Below are 16337 nucleotides of genomic sequence, written 5' to 3' on the forward strand. Positions count from 1 at the left end.
CTCAGGATTAGAGGTCAATTTCACACCCAAAGAAGTGTGATTACAGTGCACAGACCCAAGGGATAAAACCTTCATGATCAAACTTATATACTTCAGACCGAGGAAAAATTACTCAAGAACCATTTGTTGGATTATGAAGTTATTAAAATCCACTTAGAATGGCAATATATTATCTAATTTTTCATAGAAATAGCAGTTGCTTCCACGAATATATTAAAACGTTTTCTTTGGATTAATTGACTATAAATAAAGGAATAATTTCAGAGGTGAAAAATCAAAGGCTCATTTTTCCCCCAAAGATACAATTACATTGGAAAATGAAGGTGATTATAAGCAGAAAAACTGTTTTATGTTTCTTTCTCGCCACAGTGCAGCATTAAATAGCATTTCGGTGAGAAAGCCCTGGGATACAGGGCCAGGAAACTCAAGCTGGAGACCTTGCTCTGTCAGTGACTGGCCATGTGAAGATAAAACAGACAAGGCAGAAAACTTCTCTTGAACCTGTTTTCTTTTGTTGTTGTTGTTAATCCTCACCCGAGTGGGAGAGAGAGGAAAAGACAGAGAGAAACATCGATGTGAGAGAAACACATGGTTTGGTTGCCTCCTGCATGAGCCCTAACCAGGGCCCGGGCCGGGGAGGAGCCTGCAACCAAGGTAGGTGCACCTGACCAGAATGAAACCCGGGACCCTTTGGGGGTCAGGCCAAGGCTTTATCCACTGAGCCAAACCGGCTTAGGGATTGAACCTGTTTCTTAGCTGCACAACGAGAGCAATGCCTGCCTTACCCACCATATAAGTGGGTAGTAAAGACCCAATGAGATGAGTTTTTAAAAAATTACATCATTTAAAAGCAATACACAAGTTGCTGTCTAGAGAAAATAAATTAGTCAATATCAGGCACTGTGTATAAGCATGTTCTTTAATCTTCCAGTCTTATAAATGAGAAAACAAAGCTCAAATGGGTTAAAGCTAACACACAAAGTCACAGAGCAGGCACAAGAAGCAGGTCAGTCCACACCCCAGTCTTCCCGTCACAACCTTGGACTCCAGTGACTAAAGGACAAGGAGCTACACACTGATTCATGAGGATAAAAACTCTAAGTGACTTTGCCTTTTTTACAAATGCATTTTACATTTGTTAAAAAGATAAAAGTTCTATTATAAGCACTTTATATTGTTGTTCTTTTTTGACTAAACATACAGATTTATTATTGATAAAGAAAAAGTCCAGCAAAGATACATAAGGGGTTATTGTTTTTGTTGAGCAAAATAATTTTAAAGTGTCTGTCTGCTATGCTTGGTACAGTTAAAATCCTAATTTAACATGGCAAAAATATCTGCAATTGAATTATAGTGCACTTCCTATGGAGTTTTCAAGTTCTAAGAAACAAAATAGCCCCCAAATTTTCAATATTTAGTATCAAAATAGCAACATAGATCCCTGCTTATAGATTTATAGTGTTCATTTACTGAATGTAAACTGTGATGATTACATTAAAATTAAAAAAAATATTTTATTGATTTTTAGAAAGAGAAGAAGGGAAGAGGGAGAAAGAGAAACGTCAACATGAGAACAGAACATTGATCAGCTGCCTCCTGCATGCACTCCAACCAGGATTTAAGCCCAAAACCTGGGCATGTGCCCTGACTGGGAATCGAACCAGCAACCTTTTGGTGGCCGGGGTGACACCCAACTAACTGAGACACACTGGCCAGGGCACATTTAAATTTTAAATAAGTTTTTTTTTTTTTTAATAGAAAAGCTGAAACTTCCTGACTTGTGATTTAGATTATGATGCAAGCTGAAATCACTTAAAAATCAATTCCATCTTGGATGAAGATTACTAGACACAAAATAGATGCTAGCTCCATCTTTTTTTTTAAAATATATATTTTATTGATTTTTACAGAGGAGGGGAGAGGGATAGAGAGTTAGAAACATCGATGAGAGAGAAACATCCATCAGCTGCCTCCTGCACACCCACTACTGGGGATGTGCTCGCAACCAAGGTACATGCCCCTGACCCGAATCGAACCTGGGACCCACAGGCCTATGCTCTATCCACTGAGCCAAACCGGTTTGGCTAATTTTTTTTTTATTATTATTATTGATTTCAGAGAGGAAGAGAGAGGGAGAGAGAGATAGAAACATCAATGATGAGAGAGAATCATTGATTGGCTGTCTCCTGCACACCCCCCACTGGGGATTGAGCCTGCAACCCAGGCATGTGCCCTGTTCAGGAATTGAACTGTGACCTCCTGGTTCATAAGTCGACACTCAACCCCTGAGCCACACTGACCAGGCAGCCCCATCTTTTAAATTCTGTAGGAGGCAAGCATATGCCTTATTTAGTTGTCAACGAAACAAAAAAAGTTTCTAGGGCAGAGGTTGTCAACCTGTGGGTCGTGACCCCTTTGGGGGTTGAATGACCCTATCACAGGCGTTGCCTAAGACCATCGGAAAACACATATATAATTACATATTGTTTTGTGATTAATCACTATGCTTTCATTATGTTCAATTTGTAACAATGAAATTGGGGGTCACCACAACATGAGGAACTGTATTAAAGGGTCGCGGCATTAGGAAGGTTGAGAACCACTGCTCTAGGGAGTCATGTCTTACTGGACTTCCCCCGCCCACAAGGATTAATGTAAGTAAAAGTAACTAGTCAACCTAGTGGGACTAAGGGATAAGCGTATGCCTTTGGGCCACCACAGTGTGGAGGGCAGCTGAACACAACGGCTAATAGACTTGGGCCACAACTGTAGGTGCAATACACCAGGTACACATCAGATTATTTCTGGGACAGATATTTCATGTCAAGTTGGGGTGAGGAGATTATTTCTGGGACAGAAATTTCATGTCATGTTGGGTGAGGAGTAGGGGGAGGAAGGAAAGGCTCACTGGGGTGCGTGCCAGAGCGTATGTCTGTGCCTGGGCTTGTTTCAAGGGTGGAGAAAGATGCAGTAAAACCAGAAGGTTAGGCTGCAGGATTATAATAAAAGCATTTCAATACTTATGAAAAAAGGCTTTTGAAATCCTAAACCATTAAATTTAAACACCAGTAGTTAATAAAACCCAAAGCAATTTGTTTAACAGAAAATAGAATGCCAATACTGCACAATCTTATACTACATACAAATTCACGTTTGAATAATATAATTAAGTAGAGTAGATCATACTAAATGTAAAGTCAATAAATTCTTTTTTGATTGTTGAGCCCCCCGCCCCACCACCACAACCAAAGAAAAGACTATAAGGAATTTAATAGAAGAAAATTAATCATCATAATACTTTGGTTCAATACTGATCCACCATGAAATTATTTGGGCATTAGTACAGTTTACTTGAAATAAGATTTAAAGCGGCACATTTAAAAGAAGCAGAATTCACTAAGCAACCTCTCAAAAGGATCATTTCCTCTAATTATTGCTTTTATAACAGAAGACAAATGCAACCCAATGTAAGTTCATAAAATCTACAATTAGCTGCCAAAATCTCAGCCGATAAAATTAGAAGAGAAAGGATATTTAGGAGCACAACTGGAAAAAAAGAAAAAAAAAGTTCTGTTATTCTAAAAAGGCACTTGCTCTTCCTTTCTAGCCATAATTACTTAAAGTAGACAAACACTATGGGCCAGATATTGTGGTAGGTCCACAGAAATGAAGGGATAAAAAGAGAAGACCAAGCTGGGTGCACCAGAAGCTTACAGTGCTGGGGTGGAGGAGAAGAGGGTTATAAAAATCCTCACAATACCTCCAGACATGAGGTCTAACCTGGCTGGCAGTGAGAAGCTATGGGAGAAAGAAGCTGCTGGCTGACTGGAAAATGTTCACACCTGAACTGAGTCTTCTAAAGAAGAAGGAGAGTGAGGCTGAAAAACAAGGTAAAGCAAGAGGGAAAATAAGGCATTCCATAGCACACAGATTACAGCGGTTCTCAACCTGTGGGTCGCGACTCCTTTGGCGGTCGAACGACCCTGTCACGGGGGTCGCCTAAGACCATCCTGCATATTAGATATTTACATGACGATTCATCACAGTAGCAACATGACAGTTATGAAGTAGCAACGAAAATAATTTTATGGTTGGGTCACAACATGAGGAACTGTATTTAAAGGGCCAGAAGGTTGAGAACCACTGCCACAGAAGGGTTGAGGGTTCAGTTCCCAGTCAAGGACACATACCTGGGTTACAGGTTCTTCAATCCCTGGCCCCAGTTGGGGTGAATTCAGGAGGCAACCGATTGATGTGTCTCTCTCACATTGATGTTTCTCTCCTTCCCTCCCTCCCTCCTCCTTCCTTCCACTCTCTCAAAATGAATGAATGAATGAATGAATGAATGAATGAATGAATGAATAAATAAATAAAGAAATAAATAAATAAATAAATAAATAAATAAATAAATAAATAAATAGAAAAAATATTCTTCGGTAAGGATCAACAAGCAAACAAACAAATATATAAATAAAGACACCAACAGTGTGTGAAAGAGTACAAGGGAATGAAACAAAATAGGGAGTCTTTATGCAGAAGAGGGGTGGGGGGTGCACAAGGAGGAATGATGATGGGGTACATAAAGCTAGAAAGGTTTATGGGAATTAGATTGTGGAATAACATTTCAGTCACACTATGGAATTAATTTAAGCTTTATGCTTTATACAACAGAGCCTACTGGGAAGATATTGTAAACCTGATCAAAATTTGTCATATTATTTCCTAGACTTTTCAGTATTTCAAAGTATTTGATAATTACAATTCATGTTTTAACATAAAAAATACATTAAAAGATAGAGTAAAAAGGCAACAACCTACAAATGAGAGAAAATATTTTCAAACCATGTATTTGATAAGGGGTTAACCAGAATATTTAAAGAACTGCTACAACTAAACAACAACAAGTCCGATTGAAAAATGAGCAAAGGACTTTAATAGATGTTTTTTCAAAGAGGACATACAAATGGTGAACAAGCATGTGAAAATAAGGTCAACGTCACTAATCCTAAGAGGAATGCAAATCAAAACTACAATGAAAAATCACCCATCAGGATGGCCACTATCAAAAAGAACAGAAACTAGTAGGTGTTGGTGAGGATGTGGAGAAATTAGAATCCTTGTACATTGTTAGTGGGAATGAAAAATGGTACAGCCACTATGGAAAACATTGTGGGGGCCTCAAAAAATTATAAATAGAATTATCACATGACCCAGCAATTCCACTTCTGGGAATACATCTAAAAGAACTAAAAGCAGAATCTCAAACAGATATTTGCACACTTCACTGCAGCATTATTTACAAGAGGTAGCAGCAACCCAAATGTCCATTAATAGATAAAAATGAGTAAAGAAAATGTTATGTATACATACATGAAATGTTATTCAGCCTTAAACAAAGAAGGAATCATGTCCTGTGCTACCATATGGATAAACCATGAGGATATTATGCTAACTGAAATATACCAATCACACAAAAAAACAAATACTGCATGATTCCACTTAATTTGAGGTATCTAAAGTAATCAAACTCTTAGAAAAAGAGAGTAGAATGGTGGTTGCTAGGAGTTTGGGGGATGGGAAGAGGGAATGGAGAAACAACAATGTGCACAGTTAGCACTACTGTACTGTACACTTTAGCATGTCCTGTGCCATGTACTTCACACTTAACAAAGGTTAAGACAGTAAATTCTGTTCTCAAAATAAATAAACAAACCGCTAACAACAAAACCAAAAAATTACAATGAAAAGTTGCAAAGTTTCAGGCTAATTCATAAGAGGCCCCTAATGCCAATATGGATACATGACCTGTATTAGCTGTATACTGAGTTAGCAAATTTACAGTGTTCAGTTTATAGTGAAATTTCCGTTTTCTGTGAACATAGTAATTGCCGGCAAGTTGTATACTTGAAATCTGCAGGATACAAAATAAGTGAAACTGCACTTAATTATAAAACCCAGCTCTAGCCCTAACTGGTTGGCTCAGTGGATAGAGTGTCGGCCTGCAGACTGAAGGGTCCCAGGTTCAATTCCAGTCAAGGGCATATACCTTGGTTGTGGGCACATCCCCAGTGGGGGATGTGCAGGAGGCAGCTGATAGATGTTTCTCTCTCATTGATGTTTCTAACTCTCTATCCCTCTCCCTTCCTCTCTGTAAAAAAATCAATAAAGTATTAAAAAAAAAAAAAAAAAACTAGCTCTAACCTACTGGTGCTGAGATTGCTGATCATGGATTTTTCAGGGTTCAGTAACTTGGAACTACTCATAAGTAGCTAGAGGTTTTTAAAAAATTATCTTAAATAAATAAAGCCAAACTTTCAGGTATTAAAGATGTCTATATCAATGCTCTGGCCAGTATGGCTCAGTTAGTTGGAACATTGTCCCATACACCAAAAGGTGGTGGGTTCGATACCCAGTCAGGGCACATACCGAGGTTGTGGGGTCAATCTCTGTTCAGGGTGTGTGCGGGAGGCAACCAATCAATGTTTCTTTCTTTCTCCCCCACCTCCCCCTCTCTTCCACTCTCTCCCTCTCCCTCCTTTTTTCCTCCCTCTCAATAAAATAAAATAAAATTTTGTTAAGCCCATATCAAAACTAATTTCATCCAATGTGAAACTTCCCCCATGAGACCAAAAATGAAGACAGGCTGAGGGGCCAGAGTATAAAAAGAGGCAAATGTGAGGCAAAGGAAACAGAAAAGACTATCCACCTGTCTGGTCCTCTGGCGGGTAAAACATCTGCCAATTACAGGTGTCCAATAGCTGGCTCTCTCTGGTGAGTCCCCTTCACTGGGACCTCCCCTCTGCCTGCTGCAGGCCCTCTGGCTGGTCTCACAGCCTCCTCTCAGCTCCTGCCTCACCCACAGCCTCTTTCTGCTGGAGTCCTACACCTGGCTGCCAGTCCCCAGAGGCAGGGAAAGTCAAGATGATCCACAGCTGCTGCCCTCCAGGCAGACCTGCTGGCCGGCAGGAAATGTCAAACATTTGCTGCCCCCTCTCCACACAATTCCCCCCCCCCGCCCCCGCCCCACGCAACCACACAGCTGCTTTTAGGTGAGAGACAGACACCAGTCTCTGTGTGCACAGACATGGCCAGGCTCCAGAAGTGACACACTACACGCTCGAGAACTCGTTCTCAGGATTCCATTCTAATCCCACCATAGCAGCACCTGGCTGGTGACTGCGGTTCAAAAAGATGTCATTCTCCTCTCGCGATCAATCCCAATCTATGTGTCATTCTCTTGAAGCCTTTCTCAAAGGATTGGGGGGGGGGGGCACTCTTACTTCCCTAAGGGAAGAGCACGCTCTACTGCTAGGAATTCCCTGCATGGAATCCATTTCTAGTTCTCCTGATACAGATTGATTATAGGGTGGAAGGTGTAATAGTTGTTAGACCTTCCTCTTGTGGCTACCTCTTGACAAGCCCTGCAATAGATGCTTCTAGAACCTCTCTTCAGACTGGGTGTGTACTTACCACCTATTGTCCTGAGCTTTGGGACATGGTCAAACTTTCAGACAACAGGAAAACTCCCAGAAAAATAATGAGGACTATATCAAACTGTTATCAGGTGCCCAAGCTACCTCCATAACGTCTAAAATTCCTCAGAGGCTCATTTGAAATTCAATTCCATTTAATCTATAATAATAAAAGCATAATATGCTAATTAGACAAGACGGCCTTCTGGACGAGGCCTTCCGGAGGATGAAGCCGGGGCTGCAAGGGAAGCCCGGGTCCCGGGTGCCAGAGGGAAGCCGGTGCCGGCAGCCGGGGGAAGGAGGGCCTACTCTTGTGCGAATTTCGTACATCGGGCCTCTGGTATTTAAATAACTGCACAAATAAGCCCTGACAGGAAAAGTGTCAACACTGCTGAACCCAAACTGTTGGTGGGCAGGCAGCATCACCATGTAATAGCTTGAAGTTTCTGTCACTCAGTGCTTAAAGATCTGATTATGTGCACAAAAGGTGCTTAGGGGTGTAAGTGTAAAATTAAAATGCACAAAAGGAAAGGCTAAGCCCAGCTGTATTAATATTGGTGTGTGTAACGAGGACTACCCAAGAAAGAAATCTTGGTAATTTTAGTAACCCTACTGCCACTACTAACTGTTCCTGCATTTAAAATCCTCTCCAGATTCAAATTCCAGAGTGAAAGCAGTCATCAAGCTGAGCTAAGTAGAGCCCAAGCCTAGGAGGCAAGAGCAAGAAATGCCCACTTGACCTACCAACTTCCAACAAGAAGGCAGACTCCACCACGGCCCACCAGTGGACAACCCACAGTGAACAGCAAATGTCCCTTTGTAGACATTCTCTATCATCTCCCATAAAGAACTCAGAATATAGGCCAAAACAATACTGACAATGATAAACAATGTTATTTCTGCCAGTCCACATTACATGTCAATATCATCCCAACTAAAAAATAATTTATAAAGGCATATCACCACCATAATCTGCCATCATCAGTCAGAATCAACAAAAGAAAATGAAAGCTCCCAGAAGGACTAAAATCATTAATGCAATGCTGATGACAGACGCCAGGAGATTATTTAATTTCTTTATGTCAAATCATGTTAATTGTCATGTTTAAATCTGTAAGTTACTTGTCTAAAAATACACTTACTAAAAAATAAATAATACTTGTTGTGACATATTAGCGAAATTATTATATCTTAAAGCATCACAAGACACAGTTGCATAACCATTTCAGTGGAATCCCTCGTACCATTTAGGGAAAAACAAGAGGATTTGCAAAGTTACATCATGACAGAAAAGGCAGGAATTGCCACATTTCCATATCCCAAACTGACCCTCCACATTTTAGAGTCCTAAGGTCAGCTCAGCTCAGCAAGGCACCTGGGGAGCCAAACCAGAATTTAGAAGCTGACTGGAGGCTCCCAGCCAAAGGCAGCACTCAGGCCCCAGCTCACACTGAGGTTGAGCTGGCAATGAAAGGTGGCCTGGTTTAAAAGCAAGGCTGTGAGGAATGGCGAGGCAAGAAAAGCTGGTCCAAGTCTACTGTAAAATGTAAAAGGATCACAGCTTTCCCTAAACAATTCACCCATTTCACCTCCCACTAATCTTACTCAGTAAATCTTTCATGTTCAATTACACCTCTTCATACCAGGCTCTGTTCTTTACATTCATTGAATGGGGATAAGTACTAGGACCTCCTACTGATCTCCTCTGAAAGAGAAGTAGTTATTTGCAAATGCTGGCAGGCAAACAGTAAAAACAAAGTTTGTAGCACAAATGTAATTTTGAAATTCAAACATTTATATGCCAAAAAAACACACCCACACACAGCAACCACCTTGTGCCTTATATACTTAACAAAAGATTTGAATATCTACATATATATATATATATATATATATATATATATATATATATATATATATAAAAGCCTGAGTGACCGTTCGAACAGTAGCTATGACGTGCAATGACCAACAGGGAGTAGACGCTCTGACCTGTAGGTTAGGTTGCTGCTGGGGCCCTGTCAGCCCCAAATCTGGTTCACCCACACCAGATTCCCTTTCAATGTGCATGAATCCGTGCACTGGGCCACTAGTATATCATAAAAACTAGTATATCATAGAAAATAAACTTGATGTGACAAATTGAAAATAAATCAAACTAATGATGGCACAAAAATACTTGGTGACCAAGTGATTAAACACAAAACATGAGTCTACTGAATCAAAGTCAAATCCTAAACCTGATATTCTCAGCTCTTCGTGGTCTGACCATAACCCACCTCTTTATTTTATTTTTTTAATACATTTTATTGATTTTTTACAGAGAGGAAGGGAGAGGGATAGAGAGTTAGAAACATCAATCAGCTGCCTCCTGCACACTCCCTACTGGGGATGTGCCCGCAACCCAGGTACATGTCCTTGACCGGAATCGAACCTGGGACCCTTCAGTCCACAGGCCGACGCTCTATCCACTGAGCCAAACCGGTTAAGGCCACCTCTTTAAATCATACTTCTCTTTTCTACATCTGTTCTAGAAACCTGCTTATCTGCCTGTACTGCTCACAGTTCCTCATACAGTCCTTTGTGCCTTTGTTCACAGGTGAATTCTCCTTCCTTTCCTTCCATTGCCTCCTTAAAAATTACAGGTCCAAATTCTATTCTCCCAATGACATTAGTCAAGAACTCTTCCTGGGTTTCCCAAGAAGTGCTCTCTCCTTCCTCTGCCTCCCACAGACCTGGCAGTCCTCTTACAATAAGCTAAACCCTGTACCTTTTTAATAGTTATCCTTGTTTATACCATCACTAGTAAACGCTCCATGTTTACCTTCACAGTGCACTCTTACTTATGGAGACACACCCACACTGGGCCCTGTTTACATACAGGAATCTCCTGGTCAAGCCTCACAGCAAAGCAGACCCAGTCTCCAACCTAAGGCAGGTCATCTCCTACCTGCCTTGGTAAAGCCCTCAGATTTAAAAGCTCATCTATTCCTTTGGACTTAGTTCTCTACCCAGACAATGACGCGCTTTACTCTTAATGGCATTGGGTAATGCTACTTGATTGGATCTATCTTCTGCCTCACCATGTAATTCCCTTATCCCAACAGTTGAAGGGACAACACCAAGTTGGTGCATTGGTAAACCTGCAGTACTTACCCCTGGCTGACCTGGTGCCCCCTTGTTGACTGAGCCCTTCAAGCTCTTCACACAGACAGTGAATGATGGAGCAACTGGCCCTGGGGTCTAGAATCCCACTCCCCCTTTACCTGGGCCTCAGCAATCAATTCTCTCCCACTGAAGCTTCACAGCTACTTAACTTCTTCATGGAGCTAAACAATCTCTCAGTCATCCAGGCTCTGAAGTTCTCAGACAAAGCTGAGTATACATATATAGAAGGCTAATACACTAAGTGTCCTTCCAACCATTCGACTGGTCACTATGATGCACACTGACCACCAGGGGGCAGACACTCAATGCGGGAGCTGCTGTGATGCGCACTGGCCATTTACAAAGAAACGGCACCGCAGACCTGGCGCCAGCAAAGCAACACTTGACTTCCCCCAAGTGGGACACAGGTCCCACCACCACCCTGGAGCAACATCCCACCAAATCGCTGCTGAGACCCATGGCACAAAGTGCAGCCCACAGCCCAGCCCAGCCCAGAAATGGTCACTGTGGGCACCGAGTAATGATGTCACGTAGCAACTCCTGGCTTCCTCACCTTAGCAACTAGCCTCCTTGGAGTTTCTTCAGCCCAGGAACATGACTTGCTTTATAGCCAAGTGCAAATATTTTACACTTTAACCAAATGTCTGTGAAGCATTTTCCCATGCCTCATCTCATTTGATCCTCACAGAAGTCCTGGAGTAGGTAGATAGGAGTCTTAATGGAATCCTATTTACTTTTCATTAGCCATAAAACAGAGATTTAGCCCTAGCCGGCTTGGCTCAGTGGACAGAGCATCGCCCTGCGGACTGAAGGGTCCCAGGTTCGATTCCGGCCAAGGGCACATGCCTGGGTTGCGGGCTCAATCTTCAGTGGGGGTGTGCAGGAGGCAGCCGATCAATGATTCTCTCTCATCACTGATGTTTCTATCTCTCTCTCCTTCTCCCTTCCTCTCTGAAACCAATAAAGAAATATATTTTAAAAACAAACAAACAAAACCCCCAAAAAACAGAGATTTAGAAAGTTTAGAAACTTGACTTGACTGAAAAGAAATAAGAAATGGTGGACTTAAAAATGACTTCAGGTTTTTTCACTGTGCAGAATATAGTTAAACACTGCTGCAGTTAAATATTTTACCCTTTGTTCTCCCTGCGTGATCTACAATAATAATCTGCTTCATGTTGATATTTACAGCTGTGTTGCTGACAATTATCTGAAAGAGAAGTTGGGATGCTTCACTGGGCTGGAAAAAGTTTAGCTACATCAGAAAGCACATATAATTAAGCAAGTTTATTCTACCTATATATATAGAAAGCCTGTGGCCCTAACACCGTAACAACCAAAGACCAGTACAGGTGAACGGGGTTGCGAGCTCAGTGGGCGGGTGTGCAGGGCGCATGTGGGTGGGCAGGGCCACGCAATTTCGCGCACTGGGCTTCTAGTCTACTTATATAAAAACCCTGGGTGGTGTAACATCACGACCGGTCTGGCCACCAAGTGGAAGGAAGTCAGTCCTGCAGGGGTTGTCTTGGAAATGGCTGCACCCTCCCCCAGTTGTTTCCTGGAGGGCGAGGTTCAGGCAGGAACCCGCCCTTGGAACGGAGGATGGAAGTGAAATGATTTGTAATAGATCTATTATTGAAGCTAACTTTGGAAATACTATATCTATAGATCAGTGGTTCTCAACCTTGGCTGCACATTAGAATCACCTGGGAATCTTTATAAAATCCTGATTTCTGGGCCTCATCCTCCGGAAATTCTGTTTCTTTGTTACTAATGTTGTGGCCCCACCCCATAACAAAGAAACAATTTCCAGAGGATGAGGCCCAGGAATCAGGATTTTAAAAAGATTCCCAGGTGATTCTAATGTGCAGCTAAGTTTGAGAACCACTGCTATAGATAATATTAAAAATATATCTAAATGTGAAATTCTTTGTCCAAAAAATGAGCATGTTCAAAAATTAAATGAAGAAAATTTGGATATACTTGATGGAGATTTTCACACATATTTGAGTGATGATTCCATTGATTCCACAGATGATGCTGAAAAGGAAAATTTTCCCATCGAATTTCTTAATAGTTTTATTCCTTCAGGAATGCCGTGTCATAAATTAAAATTGAAAGTAGGTGCAATCTTCATGCTATTGAGAAATAGTAAATGGGGTCTTTGTAATGGTACCAGATTTATTATCAAAAGATTACGACACAACATTATCGAAGCTGAAGTATTAACAGGATCTGCAGAGGGAGAGGCTGTTCTGATTCCAAGAATTAATTTGTCCCCATCTGACACTGGCCTCCCATTTAAATTGATTCGACGACAGTTTCCCGTGATGCCAGCATTTGTGATGACTGTTAATAAATCACAAGAACAAGCGCTAGACAAAGTAGGCATGTTCCTACCTGAACCCGTTTTTGCACATGGTCAGTTATATGTTGCTTTCTCTCGAGTTTGAAGAGCACGTGATGTTACAGTTAAAGTTCTAAATACTTCATCACAAGGGAAATTAGTCAAGCACTGTGAAAGTGTTTTCACTCTTAATGTGGTATACAGGGAGATATTAGGATAAGTTTAATCACTTTATCAGTCATTGTTTGCATCACTGTTGTTTTTATATCATATTTTTGTTGTTTTCATATCATGTTTTTGTCATTTTTATATCATGCTTCTGTTGTTATATCCTTTTGTTACTGTTTATTTATTAATAAATTTATATATTATTTTCATATACATTTTACTAATTTCCTTCATCTCTCACACTTCTATTATAGAGAAAGGGCAAATAGCAATATTAAAATATCTCTGCTAATTAATTCCCTTTAAAAAAATATATATTTTATTGATTTTTTACAGAGAGGAAGGGAGAGGGATAGTTAGAAACATCGATGAGAGAGAAACATCGATCAGCTGCCTCCTGCACACTCCCCACTGGGGATATGCCCACAACCAAGGTACATGCCCTTGACCGGAATCGAATCTGGGACGCTTGAGTCCCCATGCCGATGCTCTATCCACTGAGCCAAACAGGTTAGGGCAATTAATTCCCTTTTAATGTGCACGAATTTCGTGCACCAGGCTACTATTTTATATATATAATAGGCTAAGTTAACTTGCACATGCGCAATACATATAAAGCTCTCACTGGCACAAATCGCATGCGTATGTTTCAATCTTTCATTGTCAATCATGAATTTGGTTTACACTTCTATTATAAATAAAGGGCAAATAGCAATATTAAAATATTTCTTCTAATTAAGTTCCTTTCAATGTGCACAAATCCATGCACCAGGCCTCTAGTCAAGTATAATAGCAGAGGGAGAGAAATGGTTCAGATGATACAGATGTCAGGGCAACTCTCTCCTCAGAGACAGATAGATAGATAGACAGACAGACAGATAAATTTTCATTACACAACAAGTGAATATAATTACTAACACTTATTCCAACATTTGTAGTAATGGTAAATTGCGATAACTAAATGCACAATGGTACAGTCAGCATATGAAATATTGTACAGTACCTAAAAAGGGTGGTAGATCTATATGCAACTGATATGGGAAACTTTCCCGGATACCTTTTCCCCTCTCAGATACCTTTTTTTAAAAAAATATATTTTTTTATTGATTTCATATAGGAAGGAAGAGGGAGAGAGATAGAAACATCAATGATGAGAGGGAATCATTGATCGGCTGCCTCCTGCACATCCCCAACTGAAGATCGAGCCCACAACCTGGGCTCGTGCCCTTGACCAGAACCGAACCTGGGACCTTTCAGTCTGCAGGCTGATGCTCTATCCACTGAGCCAAACCAGCTAGGGCCTCAGATACCTTTTTGATGGGGAAAAAAAGAAATTCAAAAAAATTCACATTTGTGGTTAAAAAAGGACTAGCCAGTTCCCTCCTTATTGTCTTGGGCAGAAGCCTAATCCATTCCAAGCTAGGTATAACAACCAGCCTGGTCAGCATGACATCGTGGCCCAAGACCAGAGACCGAGGACCAGGCACACTGAGAGGCAAGCATGCCATAACCCTTGGCTGAGATCCTGAGTCATAAGTGTCTGGACACCTTGTGTGAAGATTGCCAATCATCCCCCTGCCTTCCTCAGTTTTGGATGCAACACACTGCCTTTGGAACTGCATCTCCAACCTGGCAAAACCAAACCCCAGGCCTGGCTGGTGTGAATGAGTGGTTGAGTGTCAACCCATGAACCAAGAGGTCACCAGTTCAATTCCTGGACAGGGTACATGCCCGGGTTGTGGGCTTAATCCCTAGTAGGGAGTGTGTAGAAGGCAACCAATCAATGATGTTTCTATCCCTCTCCCTTCCTCTCTCTCTAAAATCAATAAAAACATCCTACATAATAAAAGGGTAATATACAAATTGACCATAACAACAGAACGACCTGGAATGACCTGTCACTATGACATGCACTGACCACCCGTATAACGCAGGAGGTGCCCCCTGGTGGTCAGTGTGCCCCCACAGGGGGAGCTCCACTCAGCCACAGGCTGGGCTGATGGCTGCAAGCACAGTGGCGGTGAAGGAAGCATCTCCTGCCTCCACGGCAGTGCTAAGGATGTCCGACTGATGGCTTAAGCCGACTGACTGCTTAAGCGGGCCTAAGCCAGCAGGTGGACATCCCTCAAGGGCTCCTGGGCTGCCAGTGGGATGTCTGACTGCCAGCTTAGAGATGGCCCGATCACCTGGGGGAGCGGGCCTAAGCCGGCAGGTGGACATCCCCCGAGTGCTCCGGAAATGCAATAGCGCGCAGGATGGGCTGAGGGACCCCCACTTCCCCCCCAAAATAAAACAACCCCAAAACAGCCTGATGCTAATTCCCCACTCAGCATTCTGTGTTCTAGAAGGTACCCCCTGGGACAGAGCTCGCCCCATGGACTATCAAAGCACCCCAAGGAAGAAGCAAATAGAAAGCTCCTTGAGGGACAACCTAAGCTCCATTCACCTCTGGCCTCCACATTTAGTACAGTTCTTTACACATAGGAAACGTTTTCTAAATATTTGTTCAACAAATTATACTGGAATTATTTTTGGAATGAATACTTGCCTTCTCAAAGAAGTTCATTTCTAATATGTTTCAGTCTGATAAACTTACATCTCCATTTAAAAAGTTTCTCCCTATGGCTAACAGCAATACTATCCGCTATCTACTTCAAATTTAACCAGCCTCAACTTCCCAGCCCAAAACAAGAAACCTTGAGAGCCCACAATGCCATTACAGTATGTGGAGATTTTCTACATGCTCTAGATCTGTGCTATCCAATATAGTAACCATTAACCACATGTAACTATTTAAATGTTTATTTTAAAGAAAATTTAAAATTTAATTCCCCGACTAGCCACATGTAAGTACTCAACAGCCACATGTGGCTGCCATATTGGGCAGTATAGATATGGAACATTTCCATCATTCTTTTGGTCAGCAGTGCTTGAGGAGCATTATAAATCTTCAAAACCCCCAAAATTCTTACCTTGCAGCCAGTAAATATAAGATCATCCAAGTGCCATAATTAAATTTAAAAATGCACTACTCCTTTACTTAAAACAACAAAGGAAACACTCTCACAGATGAGTAGAGCTTTTATAGATTTGTCTCACCACAATGAAAAATTTAAATGCAGCATAATTCTCTGGTCTATCGCTGGTCACTAAAATCAATATGCTTTGCAGAAGGCAATGCATAC

The 16337-nt window shown here is 41.4% G+C and overlaps 1 protein-coding gene across 8 annotated transcripts in view; it reads right to left on the bottom strand.

The window, feature by feature from the left end:
- KAT6B (lysine acetyltransferase 6B) overlaps positions 1 to 16337 on the bottom strand; it is a 183621-nt gene that overhangs the window by 116082 nt on the left and 51202 nt on the right. The gene's annotated exons all lie outside the window — the stretch shown is intronic.

Source organism: Myotis daubentonii, chromosome 13, assembly GCF_963259705.1.
Source record: "Myotis daubentonii chromosome 13, mMyoDau2.1, whole genome shotgun sequence".
NCBI lineage: Eukaryota > Metazoa > Chordata > Mammalia > Chiroptera > Vespertilionidae > Myotis > Myotis daubentonii.